Genomic DNA, 21,263 nt, shown 5'->3' on the forward strand with positions numbered 1-21,263 from the left:
GTGTGTGGAAGCTACTAGTCCGGACATGTGGCAAAACATATCAACAAATTTTAGAAGGAAACTCTATTAACATGTATAAAATTATTTTGTAGAATGTTTAACCAGTGATAGCTGATGTTTTATGATTCAGTTTGTGAAAGAATCAAAGGGGGGATTGATAGAGAATTGAAGCTTTGCAGCCTGGCTGCAGTTTTGAAAAAACACAGACCACATTGCATTAATTCATCAATCAACTTGACATTTTAGGACCTTGGGTAGTGAGCCAATTAAATGTTAAAAGACTATCAATTGAGGCAATAAGGTCACCAAAATGGGCAGACCCTCATCAGGTAATAATGGTAAGCGACACGTGCGTGTGTGTGACGATAGGCGGAACCAGACGGTCGAAACATTAAAATGTTATGTGTAACATGAGACCCTAACTGATCGGTGATGACCGGGAAAACATGTTGTTTTACAGAACCTTAGTTCTAGTTGGAGAAATACTGGGTAACCCCATCTTATACCACGACCCAGTGGTAAGTTTTCCAGATGGCTATCAAGGAAATATTTCCACTACAAACTCAATATTTTGCAGAAAATGTCAAAGGGGGCGACTTGAAGTGGAATGGATAAGCCCGGATAAGGGACACTCATGGCAGAACCAATCATGAACATGCATGAATAGCTCGGACCAAGGAAATCCACACAAGTGTATGTGGGTAAGATGTAACCTCACCAGAGAGGTAGAGGGGACTACCCCCATACCCATCAGGGAATCACAATGTGGTAATGGTTCCTTATGGGGAATGTTCGTGTGTAAGATAGAGATCCCAACCACCACAATAACCCCCATCACAATGACCTCAGAACTCCCAGGATTCCCCAAAATGACACAGGGAGAAATCGGAGGATTAGTAATGAAAAGAACTAAAGATAAAATCCACTTTGGGGTAAACTAAAGTGTAATTACGGTATTGTTAAACCTAATGGATGTAACTGCGGTAAGAAAACTATAAACTTACATAAAAACCCAACCCTAAGAGACCTTGAGGGGCCCGAATCCAAGACTATGAAGTTCAACGTAAAAAAGACGAACAAAAACGGGAAATGTGGGAGGAGAAAGAGGGGATATTAAGAAATGGTGGGCGTGGGATACGCAGTGGGATTTGCGATGGTTAATACAATAGATCTTCAAAACAATAGAAGAGCAAGTCATCATCCTCACACAGACCTTAAAAGAACTGCTGAAAAGGGGAGATGATAAGGAGAAAATGCAGGCCCGGCAAGGGGATGGGGCGGAGCGGGAACTGCTACAGCTTCCCCATATATTTAAGAAAGGAGCGAGAGCGAAAACGGGTAATTATGGACCGGTTAGCCTGACATCAGTATCGGGGAAAATGTTGGAATCAATTATTAAAAATGAAATAGCAGCGTATTTGGAAAGCAGTGACAGGATCGGTCCAAGTCAGCATGGATTTATGAAAGGGAAAGCCGACTTGACAAATATTCTAGTATTTTTTGAGGATGTAACTGGTAGAGTGGACAAGGGAGAATCAGTGGATGTAATGTATTTGGACTTCCAAAAGACTTTTGATAAGGTCCCACACAAGAGATTGTTGTGCAAAATTAAAGCACATGGTATTGGGGGTAATGTACTGATGTGGATAGAGAACTGGTTGACAGACAGGACGCAGAGAGTCGGTATAAACGGGTCCTTTTCGGAATGGCAGGCAGTGACTAGTGGGGTGCCGCAGGGCTCAGTGCTGGGACCCCAGCTCTTTACAATATACATTAATGATTTGCATGAGGGAATTGAGTGTAATATCTCCAAGTTTGCAGATGACTCTAAGCTGGGTCGTGGTGTGAGCTGTCAGGAGGAAGCTAGGCGGCTGCTGGGTGACTTGGACATGCTAGGTGAGTGGGCAAACACATGGCAGATGCAGTATAATGTGGATAAATGTGTGGTTATCCACTTTGGGGGCAAAAACACTAAGGCAGAATATTATCTGAATGGCGGCAGATTAGGAAAAGGGGAGGTGCAACGAGACCTGGGTGTCATGATACATCAGTCATTGAAAGTTGGCATGCAGGTACAGCAGGCGGTGAAGAAGCCAAATGGTATGTTGGCCTTCATAGCTAGGGGATTTGAGTATAGGAGCAGGGAGATCTTACTGCAGTTGTACAGGGTCTTAGTGAGGCCTCACCTGGAATATTGTGTTAGTTTTGGTCTCCTAATCTGAGGAAGGACGTTCTTGCTATTGAGGGAGTGCAGCGAAGGTTCACCAGATTGATTCCCAGGATGGCAGGACTGACATATGAGGAGAGACTGGATCAACTGGGCCTGCATTCACTGGAGTTTAGAAGGATGAGAGGGGATCTCATAGAAACATAAAATTCTGGCGGGACTGGACAAGTTAGATGCAGCAAGAATGTTCCCAATGTCGGGGAAGTCCAGAACCAGGGGACATAGTCTCAGGATAAGGGGTAAGCCATTTAGGACCGAGATGAGGAGAAACTTCTTCACTCAGAGTTGTTAACCTATGAAATTCCCGACCGCAGAGAGTTGTTGATGCCAGTTCATTGGATATATTCAAGAGGAGTTAGATATGGCCCTTACAGCTAAAAAGATCAAGGGATTATGGAGAGAAAGCAGCAAAGGGGTACTGAGGTGAATGATCAGCCATAATCTTATTGAATGGTGGTGCAGGCTCGAAGGGCCGAATGGCCGACTCCTGCACCTATTTTCTGTGTTTCTATGTTTCTACACATTGCGGAACCATGCAAAAATGATAAATTTGGTTAACCGGGCAGCACAACGTATCAGTAAAAGAATGGCGGCCGAGATAGTTTGTACTGTACTGGGTGCTCAGTACGGTAGAACATAACCTAGAACAGCTCCAGAATGGGATTGGATAAACAATGATGTATTTGATGAATGGACATTGGGCAAGAATGACACTCAAGCCTGTGAGGTCCTGAGGAATAGCCATGCCTGGATCCCTAAGAACAGGTGTGTAACCGTGTGGATATCTGAACGGAATATATGGAATTAAGGACAGAAAAGTAAACGGGATATATGAAAATGTATAAGCCATGGAAGAATAGCTGGGAGAATGTCAGATTGCAAATAGTGCAACATCAGCATAGCTAACAGTCTGTCTCAAGGTTTCAAGTCACTAATCCTGCCAATAATATATAATTGTAACATGAAATACATCTGCAGAATTGCAAGGTCTCAGTAAATAGTCACACCATTAGATTGAAACATTTAGAGGCAATACTTGAGCTTTCAAGAAGAACATCTCATATAGATTGACTAATGAGTGGCTGAGTTAGACTGTCAATCTATTTGTATTTTGTTATCTGATTTCAAAACTGTATAACTGTTAACGCTTTACGATGTAACTTCACCTATCCGTAGGGAGTGTGTACGCTCTAGCCAGAGAGTATATCTTCTGTCTGATAGGTCTTACTGGCCGGTAATAAAAAACTGCTTTGTTCAAAGCACAAGAGGTATTCGACTCAGTAATTTTACTGAACCAGATTGAGGTAAAAGAACTCAGATATTAACATTTGGTGTCAGAAGTGGGATCTCAACGGACAACTGCCGACAACTTGCGAACTAAGAGCCAGACTAACCTTGGACGAGACAGGGAGAAAGTGGCCACTGGAGTGAGTATGATTTCAATACTGTTCCAGTTTCCCCCAGTTTCATAAGTCTGAGAAAAGTTTGGCCACTCGCTAGTTCTCGGGTAGTGCCTGAACGAGATTCATAACAATTTGGCGAATACCTTCTAAGAAATCGAATAGGTGTTCATCTGATTGAATTTAAACTGCGCAGTAACGCGAAAGGATAGGGAAATTTGGAGACTGAAAGAAATTAATTGAGGCTCATAAGAAATCAAATTAGAAAATTAGGCTCACAGGGAATAAAATGGGGATTTAAATAGAAGATAGGTGTTCAACTCAGGTACGACGTCGACCTTGTATATCACTTGGCCCGTCTAGGCTGATTGAATTTAAAAAAAAACCCCGCAGCAACTCGGAAGGTAGGGCCGACGCGAACGCGCGGCCGAGAGAAGGGCCGAAGCGAACGCGCAGTGACGTAAACGCGCAGTGAAGCGAACGCGCAGTGACGTCAACGCGCAGTGACGTAGACGCGCGGTGACGTAAACGCGCAGTGACGCCGAGGCGCAGCAACGCGAATCGCGAAAGTCAGTGCTAATGGCAGTAAGTCTGTAAGTCTTAAAGTGTTTAGAGTTTTAAGTAAAGTTTTAAGTATTGAAATCGCGCGGCGACGCAAACCGCGCGGCGACGCGGGTAAGTGTTAGAAGTCCTTGTTTACCTTTTAAAGTTAAAGTATCTTAACTCGCGCGGCGACGCGAGCCACGGGTCGACGCGGATTGCGCGGCGACGTGAACTGCGAGGCAACGCGGATTGCGCGGCGACGTGAACTGCGAGGCGACGTGGTAGTTTAGTATTGAGATCGCGCGGCGACGCGGACCGTGCGGCGATGCGGGTAAGTGTTAGCATTAGTAAAGTTTGGTTATTTGGAGTTAGTTAAAGTCAGTGTTAGTTCTGTAAAGTCTGTGTCTATTTTTAAGTTTGTTTAAATTGCATGACGACACGAACGCGTAGCGACACAGTAATACGAGGGGCAGTGTGAAAATGGGTAATCAGTTAGATAAAACCACGGATGCGGATAATCCGCTACAAAAGCTATGTGAGGAATTCCCTGAAAGAGCTGAAGACTTTAGAAAATTATCAGGAGCCCTGAACAAATTATTAGGGGATGACCAGTGGCCTCTAGGTGGCACTAGAAGCGTAGAGGTAGCAAAAAAAGCACAGGGATTAATTTGGAGAAGGGGACGAGGAAAAGTGGATAAAAATTTAATTGCAACCTGGCGACATTATTGTCAGAAATTAAAAGATGCATCACTTCTGTCAAGTTGGCAAACAAATGCTATTAAATTAGGACTTTCATTGACAGAGGGAACACATGTTAAAACTGTAGACGTCTTAAAGAAAGAATGTGCGCGCGAGAAACTTGCTAAGAGATCCTCTGGGACCTCTGAGAAAGGTATTGATCAACTACAAGTTAAAATGGCTGGCGTTGTGTTAGCCGAGGCTGATGATGAAATTGATGAGTGGCCACTGACTCAGCGCCCAACGGCGCCTCCCGCACCCCCTGGCCTCTTGCTCCAGTCCTCTACCCAACATCCTCTACCTAACACTCCGAAAAAAAAAGGAGTTAAAAATAACCCCATACCACCAAAGCAACAAACCCGAACTGACTCCTCATCCTCTGACAGCGATTCGGATCCCCAGTTCACAAGCAATATAGCCGAAAGGACCAGATCTCACACTCAAAAGGGCAGAACTGAATCTCAACATTACAAACAATCCCGTAAATCTTCTGGTCAATCTACTAGTCCAAGTTGTGAAAGACATAGTAAACCCCCCCGCCGATTAAGACGCAAAACTATCAAGCAGTCAGACAGCTCTGAAACATCCTCCGACCTAGAAATTTCCAAGATCCCAAAGTCCCGGCACCAATTCCCTGTCAGACCGATGCCAAACCCTGATGCACAACAAGCTGCAGATCACCCCACTATAGATGTCTATGTGCCTTGGAAACCGAATGAAATTATGGCCCTTATGGCCAACATACCTGATCGAAAAAAAGAACCTATCAAGTTTATAGATTACCTTCGAACAACTATTTCAGTTTATAATGCAGAATCAAGGGACCTGTGGTCCTTAGTAAAGCAAACCTTGAGCCCAACTGAACACACCTGATTTCTAACTCACCTAGGACGTGCTACTCATGATGCATTATTGATTGCTCATCCTAACGATGTCCAGGATCGCCTAAACGATATCTTTAATGCTCTCACCACAACCCTTCAGAAGCCCATCAGTATGGCCACAGTATTAGAAACTAAACCCAAGCATGAAGAAACTCCCGATGAATTTATGGAAAGATTCATTGAAATATACGGGAGTCAATCCGGAGATAATGCCTTCAGGGCAGGAGAGGATTCTCCTCAATTCTGCGCCATCCTACTTCAGTGCTTGCCCTATTCAATTGCTCATGCTATTCGGACAAATAATATGAATTGGGCAGATAACAGTAAAGCCCAGATGGAGAGGGCAGTTAGATATTATTGGCAGGAAAAGAAAGGGGAGAGGGGAGGTGCGCCCCCAACCCGAGTCAAGACTGAATACGTGACTAGAAGGGAAGAGCCGCCTCAGGAGGAAGGACCAAAACCGGACCCAAGGGGATACCAGATGGAACCGCAGTATTGCGTGCCTGGTTGGGTGAATAAAAAGGGATACGGTTATATCGAACACCCAAATGGTCCGGGCCCTGCTAATTACGGACCACCCTACTGTCCCCGGCCTGATATGGGAAAAGGTCGGTGCTGGGAAAGGAGAAATGGATGTTTTAACTGTGGGCAGGAAGAACACTGGTTTAAAAATTGCCCCTACTATCAGCGTGGAAGAGGAAGAGGAGGGAAAGGGGGGGGACAAGGGGGGAGAAGAGGATTTTACACTAACTTCTCCCAGAACAACCCCTTTGGTCACTTGTCCCCCAATTGACTACACAGCTTGATTGTACAGGGATCCTCCCCGGACGACGAACCAATGATATCGTTAAAAATTCTGAATGAATGGCAACCCTTTTTGATAGATACGGGAGCCTTCATGTCTTCTGTACAATCAAAGCTTAAACTCCCTGCCTCCACTGAAACACAGGAACTTTCGGGATTCCTGGGACAAATCTCGACATTCATGGTGTCAGAATTAGTTAAAGTGGGTTACCAAGAAGAATTGGTAGAACATCGATTTGTCATCACTACCAATCTGGACTGTAACTTGATGGCTAGAGACCTCCTCTGCAAATTCCAGTTGCATTTGGAGTGTGGAGATGATGGGATTATTGTAAAACAGGAAACCCTTAAGCGGCAGTATTATACCACTAGAACCCCTCAGTGGTGGTCTCTGGACCTGCCGCAGGCACCCTATCACGTGACCCTAGCATACGATCCTAGTGGAAAGAATCGGGACCTACAGAACTTTTATCAGGATCACGAAGGGGAAGTGAAGGGAATTCTATTAAGGGCTAGAGTGACTGGACCGGAAGGAGAAGCAGATTTTGTGGAAGTGGATAAGAATCTGTGGAAACAGCCCCTAACAGTGGCACCGCATATTGCTCGTGAAGTATTAGCCCCTCACCATGCTAAAGATTTGGGAGTTATGGTACGCAAGGCCATAGATGAGGCGGACCCTACCAGCCGGGATGTGCAAATCGTAAAATATGGCCGAACCGTCCAATTTCATGGGGACCCCGAGAGAGAATTAACAACTCTACGGCATCATACTGGCTCGGATATACCTGATTATGTGGATCCTCATGTGTGGGCAGAGGACCCCTCCCAAGTGGGTTATACTCCCATTGATCCGATTGAAATTCCAGTGAAGGGCAATGTGGACTGGCCCTCTATCCGACAGTACCCACTGAAATCACAGGCAATTCCAAGTATCCACCGATTGATTAAGGGGCTAATGAAACAGGGGATTTTGGTCCGATGTCAGTCCCCATGTAATACTCCTATACTGGCAATACCTAAGCCAGGCAGACCAAACGAATACCGTTTGGTCCAAGACCTCCGAGCTATCAATACTATCGTCCAGCCCCTGCATGCTCTAGTTTCTAACCCAGCACAGATACTGTCTTTAACCCCAGCAGACGCCAAGATCTTCACAATAATAGACCTCCAACATGCCTTCTTCGCTTTACCGCTAGCCCAGGCGAGTCAGTACCTATTTGCCTTCACTTACCAGGGACAGCAATATACCTGGACAAGACTTCCCTAAGGGTTCATCCACTCCCCAACCTTATTCTCAAGGTGCTTGCAGAAACAGTTACAGTCTCTCACGCTGAATAAGGGATCTACTTTGATTCAGTATGTGGACGATTTACTGATATCCAGCGTAGATGAACCAAGTAATAGAGAGGATGCTAATCAGTTACTGAATCACTTGTCCTCCCTGGGATACATAGTATCCCCGTCGAAGGTCAAAATTGGCCAGTCACAAGTAAAATTTCTTGGGATCATTTTAACAGGCACCCACCGAGCCTTGGAGGCATGTCGAATTAAACCTATCTGCCAGTTTCCAGTCCCTGGCACGGCTAGACAAATGCGGCAGTGGTTGGGGATGATAAATTACTGTAGATCCTGGATTCCTAATGCTGCCCTAATGACCAAACAGCTCACACCGTACACTACGAAGGAAGGCAGCTTCAAATTAGAATCTACAGACATCCAAGCCTTTAAGGAACTAAAAACAGCCCTGCTGCAAGCTCCGGCTTTGGGACGGCCCTTCTACGACCGTCCCTTTCAATTGTATTGCACAATCATGGAAGATTGTGCTACTGCTGTTTTAACTCAGAAACACGGGGATAAACACAGGCCTGTTTATTACTACTCTTCTAAGATAGATCCCGTTGCCTTGGGACACCCCGTATGTACTCAAATATTAACTGCTATCTACAATAGCCTACAATCTGCCGCCAACCTTACCCTTCAGCAGGATATTGTTGTATATACTTCTCACTCCGTAGCTGCCCTTTTGGGCCAACTGCAAACTCAACATCTTACCATGGCTAGGCAAAGTAGATATGAGATCTACCTACTAAATAATCCAAGGCTGACCTTTCGGTACTGTACTGCTATCAATCCAGCTTGTTTTCTTAATGAGCCACCCCAAGATGAGGAAGAACCCAGTCATGATTGTTTATCCTTAATTCAGGAGACTACATCGGTCAGGGAGGATTTAGTTGATGTACCAATGAAGGATCCAGACTGTATTATGTATATAGACGGAAGTTCCTCCATTGACTCAGAAGGTAGACGAAATTCTGGATACGCCATAGTAAACCAGGAGAATCAGATCGTGGAATCTGCCGCCTTTGAGATCGCTTATTCTGCCCAACAAGCTGAACTATTTGCCCTTACCAGAGCCTGTATCCTGGCTAAAGACCTCAAGGTTAATATCTATACCGACTCTAGGTATGCCTTTGGGGTAGCCCATGATTTCGGACAATTATGGAAAAATAGGGGATTCCTAACCTCACAGGGGAATGAGATATCTCATAAACAGTTAGTATCTGATTTGTTGCAAGCCCTCATGTACCCCAAACGCATTGCCATTGTCAAATGTACTTCCCACACTACCGGAAAATCTCTGGTTGATATAGGGAATCGTTGTGCTGACCAAGAGGCCAAACAGGCCTCTCGGGAACAACGGATGGTAGTGCCCAGAATGATGAGTCAGACTAAAAATCCTGAAAAGAATAAGTTAGCCTCGGAGAAACCAATGCCAACCATCCAAGATGTTATACAAGCACAGGAGGACGCTCCTGAAAAAGATAAACTGTTGTGGAAAGATTATGGATGTACCTATGACCATGTCTCTAAACTCTGGACCACTCCCGCGGAACAGACTTGCATGTCTGATGAGTTGGCCTCATGGGTTATAGAATGTTTGCATTTTGCTACTCATTGTGGAGCAAGGGCAACAAGTGATACGCTTTTGGCTACTTGGTGGCACCCAAGACTTCAGGCGCTGGCCCAGAAAACTAGTAGTCGTTGCCTTGTTTGCCAACAGCATAATCCAGGGAAGGGAGTCCCCTGTGATTGGGGTAAGACGCCCCAACCAGAAGGTCCCTTTGAGACCTTGCAGTTGGACTACATTGAGTTGCAAAGGGTGCAGTATTATAAATATGTGTTAGTAATAGTGGATGTATTCAGCAGGTGGATTGAAGCTTATCCTACCCTAGACAATAAAGCTCAAACTGTTGTTAAAGTGTTAATGAGGGAAATTGTTCCTAGATATGGTATCCCTGCGCGACTGAGTTCCGATAATGGCCCTCACTTTATTGGCCAAGTTAACAAAGAATTCTGCTCCCAGATGCACATCGACCAGCAACTACATTGCGCTTACCGACCCCAAGCTGCAGGACTGGTTGAGCGTACTAATCAAACTCTGAAAAATAAACTTGCAAAACTAGTAGCATCAACTGGACTAAACTGGCTTAAACTCCTTCCCATAGCCCTATTCCAGATACGCACTACCCCAACTGGTAAAACTAAACTCACCCCCGCTGAAGTCATTTATGGTAAGCCCTTAAGGACCCCTTGGAATCAAAATGTCCCCTCCACTGTCCAATTCCACCACATGACTGAGCAGATGACCACATACATTCTTTCCTTAACTCAGGCTCTGCGAGAAGCCCACAACCAGGTTCGAGGGGCTCACCTTGACCTCCCAGTTCTACCTGAATCATCCCTTGTGGTTCCAGGAAAGTATGTTCTGATTAAGAGATGGGTTCGAAAGGGATTGGAGCCGAGATGGGAGGGCCCTTTTCTGGTGTTACTCACTACCCCTACTGCAGCTAAGGTAGAAGGGAAAAGTGCCTGGGTTCACCTGCACCACTGCAAGCTCATCACCATTTAAACAAATTTTGCTGGTTAGTCTAATTCTTGTTTTTGTTCCAGATCTCCTCCTCCCTATAGCTGAACAAGGCAGTTGAAGGAGGATCAGTTTGAACTCTTACCTGTCAGACAGCCAAATACACTGACGGAGACCTGAAGGGAAACGTGAAAACAGAACTCTTTTTATCAGCTAAATAATAAGACTGTGTCTGTATGCTACTGTCTGCATGATAGTATTGATATATGACAGTTTTAGTGCACGGGAAGGAAGATAAAGGCGAGAGCTCCATGTAAACACCTTTTTGTATATGTCTTACGTTTATGCGGAAAAAGGGCACTTCTCTAAATGCTGGGTGTGTTCACATATCCCTATACATTCCAAAGGGGGAATTCCTTTACACACCATTCCACTGACTCTAACTGAGACTGTTAGATGGATTCAAAGCCAAACCATAATAGAAGGAGGGGGACCAATACTAGTACGAATGATGAAAGGCGGGTCAAAAGAGGGATCAAGGAGACCAGGAGGGGTAACATACCGTTACCACCTGAATGAACACGGTGAGGTCACCAAGTGGGAGAGTATTGGAGATCCCAATAGTCAGACATTCCAGGGATGGTACCAACCAACCTACAACCGGGAAAAGGAACCCCCATTCATAGCTCTGATCAACATCTCAGGGATTGGGAGGCCAACAGGGGGCATATGTCTAATTCGAAATGATACCAGTACAAGGGGACATGTGGTAGGGTATAGCAATTGCCCACAAAGTCTTAACCTCACCACAGGTACACGGGTTACCCTTCACTCTTATGATCCAAATAGCACAGACGGGAGGGTATGGGCCCAGTCCTGGGATCCAGAGGCAATATACCAGAAAGCAGCCTTTAACGGCACATATTTCGTGTGCGGTCATAAGGCATATCCTTGGTTGCCCAGGCGATGGACAGGGTCCGGCTATATGGGATATGTGGTGCCATTTATGCGACAGGTACGTACCTTGGCGGAAGTACATGCCTCCGTACGAGTTAAGCGAGCCATCACCCCCGCCGACAAGTTCTTTGGGGTCCTGGTATTCCCAGTGGGGATAAAACGTCTCATGGATGAAGTACAGAACTTAGAAACGATATTGGAACAGGTAGCTAACCGCACTGCTGAGGCTTTGGAGGGAATCACAGCTGAAATGGTAGCGATAAGGACCGTAGCATTACAAAACCGAATGGCCCTCGATTACCTGTTAGCTGAGAAAGGGGGAACGTGTGCCCTGATAGGATCTGAATGTTGCACTTACATTCCTGATAGTTCAGAAAACATAACCCACCTTGCCGATCACATAAGGAGGGAGGTGAAGAAGTTATCCACACCAGCAGAAGAACTTAGCAGCTTTGATTGGTTTTTGGGTGGATCTTGGAGATCCTATCTAATACATGGGGCAATTATTCTCATCGTAGTAATAATTACCTGCTGTTTGATTGTTGGTTGCCTTAACCTCTGCTGCAAGGTAATGATGGCAAGGTTAGCAGACCCTCTTGTGGTCAAGGCTTCCCGGGTTATGATCCAACAAACTAGAGAACTACTCAACAATAATATGATTCTGGAAAGGGAGTGCGAACGGATGAATGCAATACTCATAGAATGATCCTAAATGTTATCATAGAATGATAAAAGGGGGGATGTGGATATCTGAACGGAATATATGGAATTAAGGACAGAAAAGTAAACGGGATATATGAAAATGTATAAGCCATGGAAGAATAGCTGGGAGAATGTCAGATTGCAAATAGTGCAACATCAGCATAGCTAACAGTCTGTCTCAAGGTTTCAAGTCACTAATCCTGCCAATAATATATAATTGTAACATGAAATACATCTGCAGAATTGCAAGGTCTCAGTAAATAGTCACACCATTAGATTGAAACATTTAGAGGCAATACTTGAGCTTTCAAGAAGAACATCTCATATAGATTGACTAATGAGTGGCTGAGTTAGACTGTCAATCTATTTGTATTTTGTTATCTGATTTCAAAACTGTATAACTGTTAACGCTTTACGATGTAACTTCACCTATCCGTAGGGAGTGTGTACGCTCTAGCCAGAGAGTATATCTTCTGTCTGATAGGTCTTACTGGCCGGTAATAAAAAACTGCTTTGTTCAAAGCACAAGAGGTATTCGACTCAGTAATTTTACTGAACCAGATTGAGGTAAAAGAACTCAGATATTAACATTCGGACCTCAGAATATAATAGGGTTTGTGTTATCAATACCACAATACGATGCAACATTGTACCAAGTAAGCAATATAGGAGAAATAAGGAATCAGACCCGTGTGCAGTATCACAAATTGCACCAGTCCGAAATTAAATAGGGAAACAATACCAAAGGTGTCTATATTAAAGATTTTTACAAGAATAATCAAGTGTTTTAAGCCGAGAGCACCCAGACCTCGATAAAAATACGGCTGTGGATATGGTCAACATGATTGGTGGGGGAAGTTACCCGCTGCCCTATCATGACCACATACTTCTGTTTTGCGCCAAACAAAGAAGTCGATATTCAGGAAAATATCATATATCTGGAATTGAAAGGAGAGTCAGTCAATGGGATGGCAGTGGACACTTTCAAAGCAGGGTATAAAGGTTTCGTGGAATGAAAAGGATGACATTTCTCCAAACTTAGTGAAAAACAAACTAAGTTGGAACAGGACATCCATGAACAATGGCAGAAGTACATCATTCTGATGAAGAAGATCGACAAACTCCAGAAGGACACTAAAGAAATGTTGGCAAACAAGGCTTCGGAACTTTGGACTAAACATGCAGGTGCACGCCTGGATAAGAATAATATCCCATGTATTGGTGATTGTGCAATGCCTGGTTTTAATGTTATTTTTGATTGAATTATGTTGGAGATGTAAACGATGGGCAAGGAATGCCATAGCTCAGGCCCCCATAAAAGCCTTAGAAGAAACTAAACCTTTAGTATCCAAGGAAAGATCTGTAAAATGGGTAAATGATGTGTAAAGGGAAGGAGATACGAGAAGCTATCCAAAAGTAGGGGCTTGGTCACCCAGACGAACGGGTTACGCTGACAATATTACTTCCCCTTTGGATGAAATAATGAGGGGACGGCACATTGGCCTATCTTGGGATATATAGCCAAGGGCCAAAATGGGGGATTGCAAGAGCAAGATTGATTATCAAAGATTTTATCTGGCTATTGTGGAGGCCGTGAGCTGGCAAAACAAGAGGTATGCTTAAAACCACACATACGCATAAAACACATTAGAGCCTCGGGCTCAAGGGAGCAATAAAGAAAATCTAAAGAGGAACTATTATAACCATATAACAATATAAGGTGAGTGACACCTGGAAGAATGGAACAAATGGGTATTGGATCATGCATTGCTACAACCAATCATGTCATTGTTAAGGTCTGTCCACGAGGACACTCATGTGCCAAAACCTGTATAATTAGGAGTAATTTGAACAGTTCGGTGTAAATCCTCTCTCAGGCCGATAAGAAGTGATATGCTTCCCCTGCACGTGTCGGAATAAAGTTCGTTGAAACTTATCCAAGGTCTGTTGAATCCGGGCTTGTTGTTGAGAGAGGAGAAGGGCAATTCTCCCAATCAATCCTCAGGACCAGTGTGCATCGGAGTCAATGGGACTCTCCCTGACCTTTCTCCCCAGTCCCCCAGGACCAAAGTGCATCTGAGTCAATGGGAATCTCGCTGACCTTTCTCCCCAGTCCATCCCCAGTACCAGTGTGTATCTGAGTCAATGGGAATCTCGCTGACCTTTCTCCCCAGTCCCCCAGGACCAGTGTGTATCTGAGTCAATGGGATTCTCTCTTACCTTTCGTCCGTCTCTCTTTGGAAGCTTTGTGAATTGATAGAATTATCTCTATTGGGTGCTCTCACAATCCTGGGCTGGTTCACCTGCTCTTGTTTGTCAGTTTACAATCCCTGTTTACTTCCAGCTGTGGACCTTTCTCAATCACTCTTTCATTCACCAGGATATCTAATTATGGCAGAAAATGAGAACAGTATTGACGGTGTGAAGTAGAATGCGACGTTAACCTACCCTGTAGTTACTGGTAGAAACAAAACATTGAAATAAAAATAATTCCATAGTCCGCAGTTGGGGACTCCTCATATACCGGCTGCACATTTTCTAGGAATAGCTCACATATTGGGGACTTTCTCCGCTATCTGTAATCACTGCCCATTCCTTTATATTCTTGGTTGAAGCCCATCCAGGACACAGCCGCCCAGTCTCCACCTGTCTTTCTTTCCCTCGTGTTTTACTTTCTCTCAGTGACTCCTCAGGCAGAGAGTTGACAGACAATATATTCAGCTCAGACAACTCAGCAACTTTCCTGGAGCGTTGCCCAGCTTTAATGACACTGATTAACAAGGGGTTTCTACCTCCCACTGTCTGGGGCACTCTCTGTGTCCGGAGAGACAACAATGAAGATCCAACTCGCTCTCAATTTCTGTCTGAGTATCCGCCACATTTGGAGAGGGACCGGGAAATATTAGAGTGAGCGCCCGCCTTCCGTGAGCTCAGAGCCCCGCCCCTGTAACCTAGGCAACCATCCTATGCCTGCCCGTCACTCACACACCAGCCCCGCCCCTGTAACCCGGGCAACCACCATGTGCCTGCCCGTCACTCACACACCGGCCCGACCCCGTAACCCAGGCAACTATCATGTGCCTGCCCGTCACTCACACACCGGCCCCGCCCTCGTAACCCAGGCAACCATCCTATGCCTGCCCGTCACTCACACACCAGCCCCGCCCCTGTAACCCGGGCAACCACCATGTGCCTGCCCGTCACTCACAAACCGGCCCCGCCACCGTAACCCAGGCAGCCATCCTGTGCCTGTCCGTCACTCACATACCGTCCAGCGGGGCACATCACGCAGAGCCCACCCACCGAGATGCTAGCGATGGGAGGACAACATTTCCCGCGGGGCACTGCCTGGGGCTCAGTGCGGGGGCTCACACCGGGAAGTGTCGCCGTTTTGGTGAACGAGAAACCCCCAGAGGAAGGAGAAGCGATCGGCCATTAACCCGGACACTGAGCCCGTCCGCCCACCATCAGTCCGGTTCCCCCCGGTTTACCCACAATGTCCAACCGCTGTTTGCAGCAAACCGCGCTGCGTCCGGGGTCTCGGGGTAGGCGGGACGACACCGAGCATGCGCACTGCGGCCACACGGCGCGATCGCTGCATAAATTAAGACCCTGGCTGAGTCATCCCGTTCTATTGGCTGCACACAGGAGAGTAACAGCCCCTTGCTCCAATCCCAGTTCCGCTCCGCCACAGAACTCCGCCCAGCGCGCGGGGGGGGGGGGGGGGGTCACGGGGATCCTGATTTGAACCTGCGGCAGTTGAACTGTCACGCCGCGAGCCCGGCAGCGCGCGGGACATGGTCCCGCCCACCATGTGTGAGGTCAGGCCCCCGCCCACACAGCCCCTGAGCTCAGCAGCGGGAATGCTGCACTGTGAGAGAATAAAGAGAGAAGGTACTGGGAACAGTCTGCCACTCAGGCAGTGTGTGTGGGGGGAGAGAGAGAGAATGGACCTGAGCGAAGCTCATTGTCATTGTCCTGACATTCAGGGCCACGGGGCTTTACCTGCTGCTGGGGAAGTGCAACTGAAAGATTTATTGACAATATACAGCACTGTTTCCTGACACAACGTGTTAATGAAGTAACTGGGAAAATCATAGATTGGATCCAGTGTTTAGTAGTGAGCCTGACCTCGGATCAGGCCTCTGTGCGGGGAACATCTGGGCAACACTGATCACATTATACCGTCCCAATTGGCCGGGAGAACCAAAGGGACTGACAACCTATAACTCGGACCGCATTTCAGGGCAAACTTCTCCAAAATGACAGAGGACTTGCAACAGGTAAATTGGTCAACCCTCGTCGGTGGTGATGTGACCGATGTTGAATATAAATGGAAAGGTTTTAAGAACAAGATTAAAAATGTGGTAATCAAACGTAGCCAAAATCAAAAGAAGGAAATGTGGTAACAAAAAGCCAAGGTGTCTGACTGGCTCTGTACAAAGGCAAATAAGATGTATACCAAAATGTTTCCATAAATTAAATAAACTTAACATTCAAATAAGTTGGGTTGAATGCAACAAACAAATCTAATTGTATTTTTTGAAGTTACAAAGTTGGTTGATGAGGGAAGCCCAGCAGACATTGTCTACTTTGATTTCCAAAAGCCTTTTGACAAGGTACCGCACAAGAGGCTTCTCTATAAGATCGGAGCCTCTGGTATTAGTGATAATATATTGAGCTGGATACAGAACTGGCTGGCAGGATGCAGGTAAAGAGCAGTTATAGATGGATTTGGATCTGTTTGGAGACCGGTCACCAGTGGCGTCCCGCAGGATTAGTGTTGGGCCCATTGCTTTTTAATATTTTTATTAATGATCTGGATTTTGGGGATGGGCGTACAATTTTGAAATGATACCAAGATCTGTGCGTGTGCTCGAACTGTAGAAGAGGCTCGTCTGATTCAGGCAGATCTTAAAGATCTGGGACACTGGGCTCATGACTGGAAAATGAGGTATTACTTAGATAAATTCAATGTTATGCATGTGGGCAAATGTTCAACATTTGCCCACAAACCCTCCAGGGAAAGGCATTAAAGATAGTGGAGATAGAAAGAGATTTGGGCATTCTAGTGCACACATCCTTAAAGGTACACGAGCAATGCAGTGCAGCGACAGCTAGAGCAAATAGTGTGTTGGGGTGTATCCATAGGACAATTGAGTATAAGACGAGGCATACTGTTTTGTCCGAGTACAACACCTTAGTCAGGCCGCACTTGGAATACTGTGTCCAGTTTTGGTCTCCTCACATGGTGGGTGATATTGAGGCTCTGGAAAAGGTGCAGAAGAGGGACACGAGACTAATTCCAGGTCTAAAGCATCTTAGTTATCAAGATAGGTTAAAATAGTTTGGACTCTTTAGATGTGTTTCTGTTGTTGCATGTGGGAGCTGGTTGACCCTATTGAGGTCCACAGCGACCACATCTGCAGCAAGTGTCAGCAGGTCGAGGAATTTCGGCTCCGTGTTGATCAGCTGTATTCTGAGCTGCAGACACTGCGACACATCAGGGAGGGGGAGAGTTACCGGGACGCTGTGTTCCAGGAAGCAGTCACACCTCTTCGATTAATTAATTCAAATTCAACCCGTGGTCAGCGACAGGAGGGTGTGACTACGAGTGAGGAAGGTACGGGGACTCAGGATGTAGTGATGGAGGAGCCTCAGCCCTTGCTCTTGTCCAACAGGTTCGAGGCTCTTACTCCCTATGTGGACGAGAACAGTTGCTGCAGGGAGGATGAGCAAACTGACCACAGTATCGTGGTACGGGGGGCCATTCAAGTGGGGGAAGTAAAATGAAACGTTGTAGTAATAGGAGACTGTATAATAACGGGGATAGATACTGTTCTCTGCAGCTGAGAGCGAGTCCCAAAGGCTGTGTTACCTACCCAGTGCCAGGGTTAATGACATCTCCTTTGGGCTGGAGAGGAACTTGGAGGGGAAAGACACATTTGTTGTGGTCCAACAATATACCAATGACATAGGTTGGAGAAAGAAAGAGGGTCTTCCAAGGGAGTATGAGCAGCTAGGGGCCAAATTAATAAGCAGAACCACAAAGGTAATAAGAACATAAGAATTAAAAACAGGAGTAGGCCATCTAGCCCCTCGAGCCTGCTCCGCCATTCAATAAGATCATGGCTGATCTGGCCGTGGACTCAGCTCCACTTACCCGGCCGCTCCCCAAAACCCTTAGTTCCCTTATTGGTTAAAAATCTATCTATCTGTGACTTGAATACATTCAATGAGCTAGCTTCAACTGCTTCCTTGGGCAGAGAATTCCACAGATTCACAACCCTCTGGGAGAAGAAATTCCTTCTCAACTCGGTTTTAAATTGGCTCCCCCGTATTTTGAGGCTGTGCCCCCTAGTTCTAGTCTCCCTGACCAGTGGAAACAACCTCTCCTCCTCTATCTTGTTTATCCCTTTCATTATTTTAAATGAATTTCTGTAAGATCACCCCTCATCCTTCTGAACTCCAACGAGTAAAGACCCAGTCTACTCAATCTATCATCATAAGGTAACCCCCTCATCTCCGGATTCAGCCTAGTGAATCGTCTCTGTACCCCCTCCAAAGCCAGTATATCCTTCCTTAAGTAAGGTAAACAAAACTGCACGCAGTACTCCAGGTGCGGCTTTACCAATACCCTATACAGTTGCAGTAGGACCTCCCTGCTTTTGTACTCCATCCCTCTCGCAATGAAGGCGAACATTCTATTCGCCTTCCTGATTACCTGCTGCACCTGCAAACTAACTTTTTGGGATTCATGCACAAGGAAATTTGATTTTACGTTTTAAAGTTAATTTGTTTTAATTGCCGGTGCTTTTAGTGTCCCCTTCCCTTTTATAGGGGGCACTGGGGAAAAATTGTGATTTTAGTGCCCAAAAAAAAAAAACAAAAAAAAAAGAAAAAAAAAAAAAAAACACAAAAAAGGGGGAAAAAAAAAATGGGCCTTGTAAATGTCTGGAGTGTCACCCAGGTCGGGTGGCACAGTTTAATGTTTATGTTTTCGCAGGTAGACTCTAAAAAAAAAAAAAAAAAGAGTTTCATGCACAAGGACCCCCAGGTCCCTCTGCACCTCAGCATGTTGTAATTACTCCCCATTCAAATAATATTCCCTTTTACTGTTTTTTTTTCCCAAGCAGGATGACTTCACACTTTCCGACATTATATTCCATCTGCCAAACCTTAGCCCATTCGCTTAACCTATCCAAATCTCCTTGCAGCCTCTCTGTGTCCTCGACACAACCCGCTTTCCCACTAATCTTTGTGTCATCTGCAAATTTTGTTACACTACACTCTGTCCCCTCTTCCAGGTCATCTATGTATATTGTAACCAGTTGTGGTCCCAGCACCGATCCCTGTGGCATACCACTAACCACTGATTTCCACCCCAAAAAGGACCCATTGATCCCGACTCTCTGCTTTCTGTTCGGCAGCCAATTCTCTATCCATGCTAATACATTTCCTCTGACTCCGCGTACCTCTATCTTCTGCAGTAACCTTTTGTGTGGCACCTTATCGAATGCCTTTTGGAAATCTAAATACACCACATCCATCGGTACACCTCTATCCACCGTGCTCGTTATATCCGCAAAGAATTCCAGTAAATTAGTTAAACATGATTTCCCCTTCATGAATCCATGCTGCGTCTGCTTGATTGCACTATTCCTATCTAGATGTCCCGCTATTTCTTCCTTAATGATAGTTTCAAGCATTTTCCCCACTACAGATGTTAAACTAACTGGCCTATAGTTACCTGCCTTTTGTCTGCCCCCTTTTTAAAACAGAGGCATTACATTAGCTGCTTTCCAATCCGCTGGTACCTCCCTCGAATCCAGAGAATTTTGGTAGATTATAACGAATGCATCTGCTATAACTTCCGCCATCTCTTTTAATACCCTGGGATGCATTTCATCAGGACCATGGGACCTGTCTACATTGAGTCCCATTAGCCAGCACTACACCCCTAGTGATAGTTATTGTCTCAAGGTCCTCCCTTCCCACATTCCTGTGACCAGCAATTTATGGCATGGTTTTTGTGTCTTCCACTGTGAAGATCGAAGCAAAATAATTGTTTAAGGTCTCAGCCATTTCCACATTTCCCATTATTAAATCCCCCTTCTCATCTTCTAAGGGACCAACATTTACTTTAGTCACTCTTTTCCGTTTTATATATCTGTAAAAGCTTTTACTATCTATTTTTATGTTTTGCGCAAGTAATCTTTGTAATCTATCTTTCCTTTTTTCATTGCTTTTTTAGTCATTCTTTGCTGTTGTTTAAAATTTTCCCAATCTTCTAGTTTCCCACTAACCTTGGCTACCTTATACACATTGGTCTTTGATTTGTTACTCTCCTTTATTTCCTTGGTTATCCACGGCTGGTTATCCCTTCTCTTACCACCCTTCTTTTTCACTGGAATATATTTTTGTTGCGCACTATGAAAGAGCTCCTTAAAAGTCCTACACTGTTCCTCAATTGTGCCACCGTTTAGTCTGTGTTTCCAGTCTACTTTAGCCAACTCTGCCCTTATCCTACTATAGTCCCCTTTGTTGAAGCATAGTACGCTCGTTTCTGACACAACTTCCTCACCCTCAATCTGTATTACAAATTCAACCATACTGTGATCACTCATTCCGAGAGGATCTTTTACTAGGAGATCGTTTATTTTTCCTGTCTCATTACACAGGACCAGATCTAAGATACCTTGCTCCCTTCTAGGTTCTGTAACATACTGTTCTAAGAAACAATCCCATATGCATTCTATGAATTCCTCCTCCAGGCTACCCCGTGCGATTTGAGTTGACCAATCGGTATGTAGGTTAAAATCCCCCATGACTACTGCCGTTCCTTTTTCACATGCCTCCATTATTCCCTTGATTATTGCCCGCCCCACCGTAAAGTTATTATTTGGGGGCCTATAAACTACGCCCACCAGTCACTTTTTCACCTTACTATCTCTAATCTCCACCCTTACTATCTATAATCTCTGGATCACTTCCTGAGCTACGAACAAATTTGCAGAGTAAACACATGGCTCAAAGATTGGTGTGGGAGAAATGGGTTTTGGTTCGTGGGACACTGGCACCAGTACTGGGGTAAGAGCGAGCTTTTCTGTTTCGACGGGCTCCACTTAGACTGTGCTGGGACA

General features: G+C 45.3%; 1 long non-coding RNA gene across 1 annotated transcript in view; it reads right to left on the reverse strand.

Moving 5' to 3' along the window:
- The window catches only part of LOC139229913 (uncharacterized), a 39,390-nt gene extending 23,740 nt beyond the window's left edge, over window positions 1-15,650 (reverse strand). Inside the window, exons 1-2 of the long non-coding RNA XR_011587862.1 lie at window positions 15,616-15,650; window positions 14,341-14,505 (exon numbers count right to left, since the gene is read on the reverse strand). This is a non-coding gene — a long non-coding RNA (uncharacterized lncRNA). The remainder of the gene's footprint in view (window positions 1-14,340; window positions 14,506-15,615) is intronic.
- Between the last annotated feature and the right edge of the window lie 5,613 nt (window positions 15,651-21,263).

Source organism: Pristiophorus japonicus, chromosome 19 (assembly GCF_044704955.1).
Source record: "Pristiophorus japonicus isolate sPriJap1 chromosome 19, sPriJap1.hap1, whole genome shotgun sequence".
NCBI classification, from domain to species: domain Eukaryota; kingdom Metazoa; phylum Chordata; class Chondrichthyes; family Pristiophoridae; genus Pristiophorus; species Pristiophorus japonicus.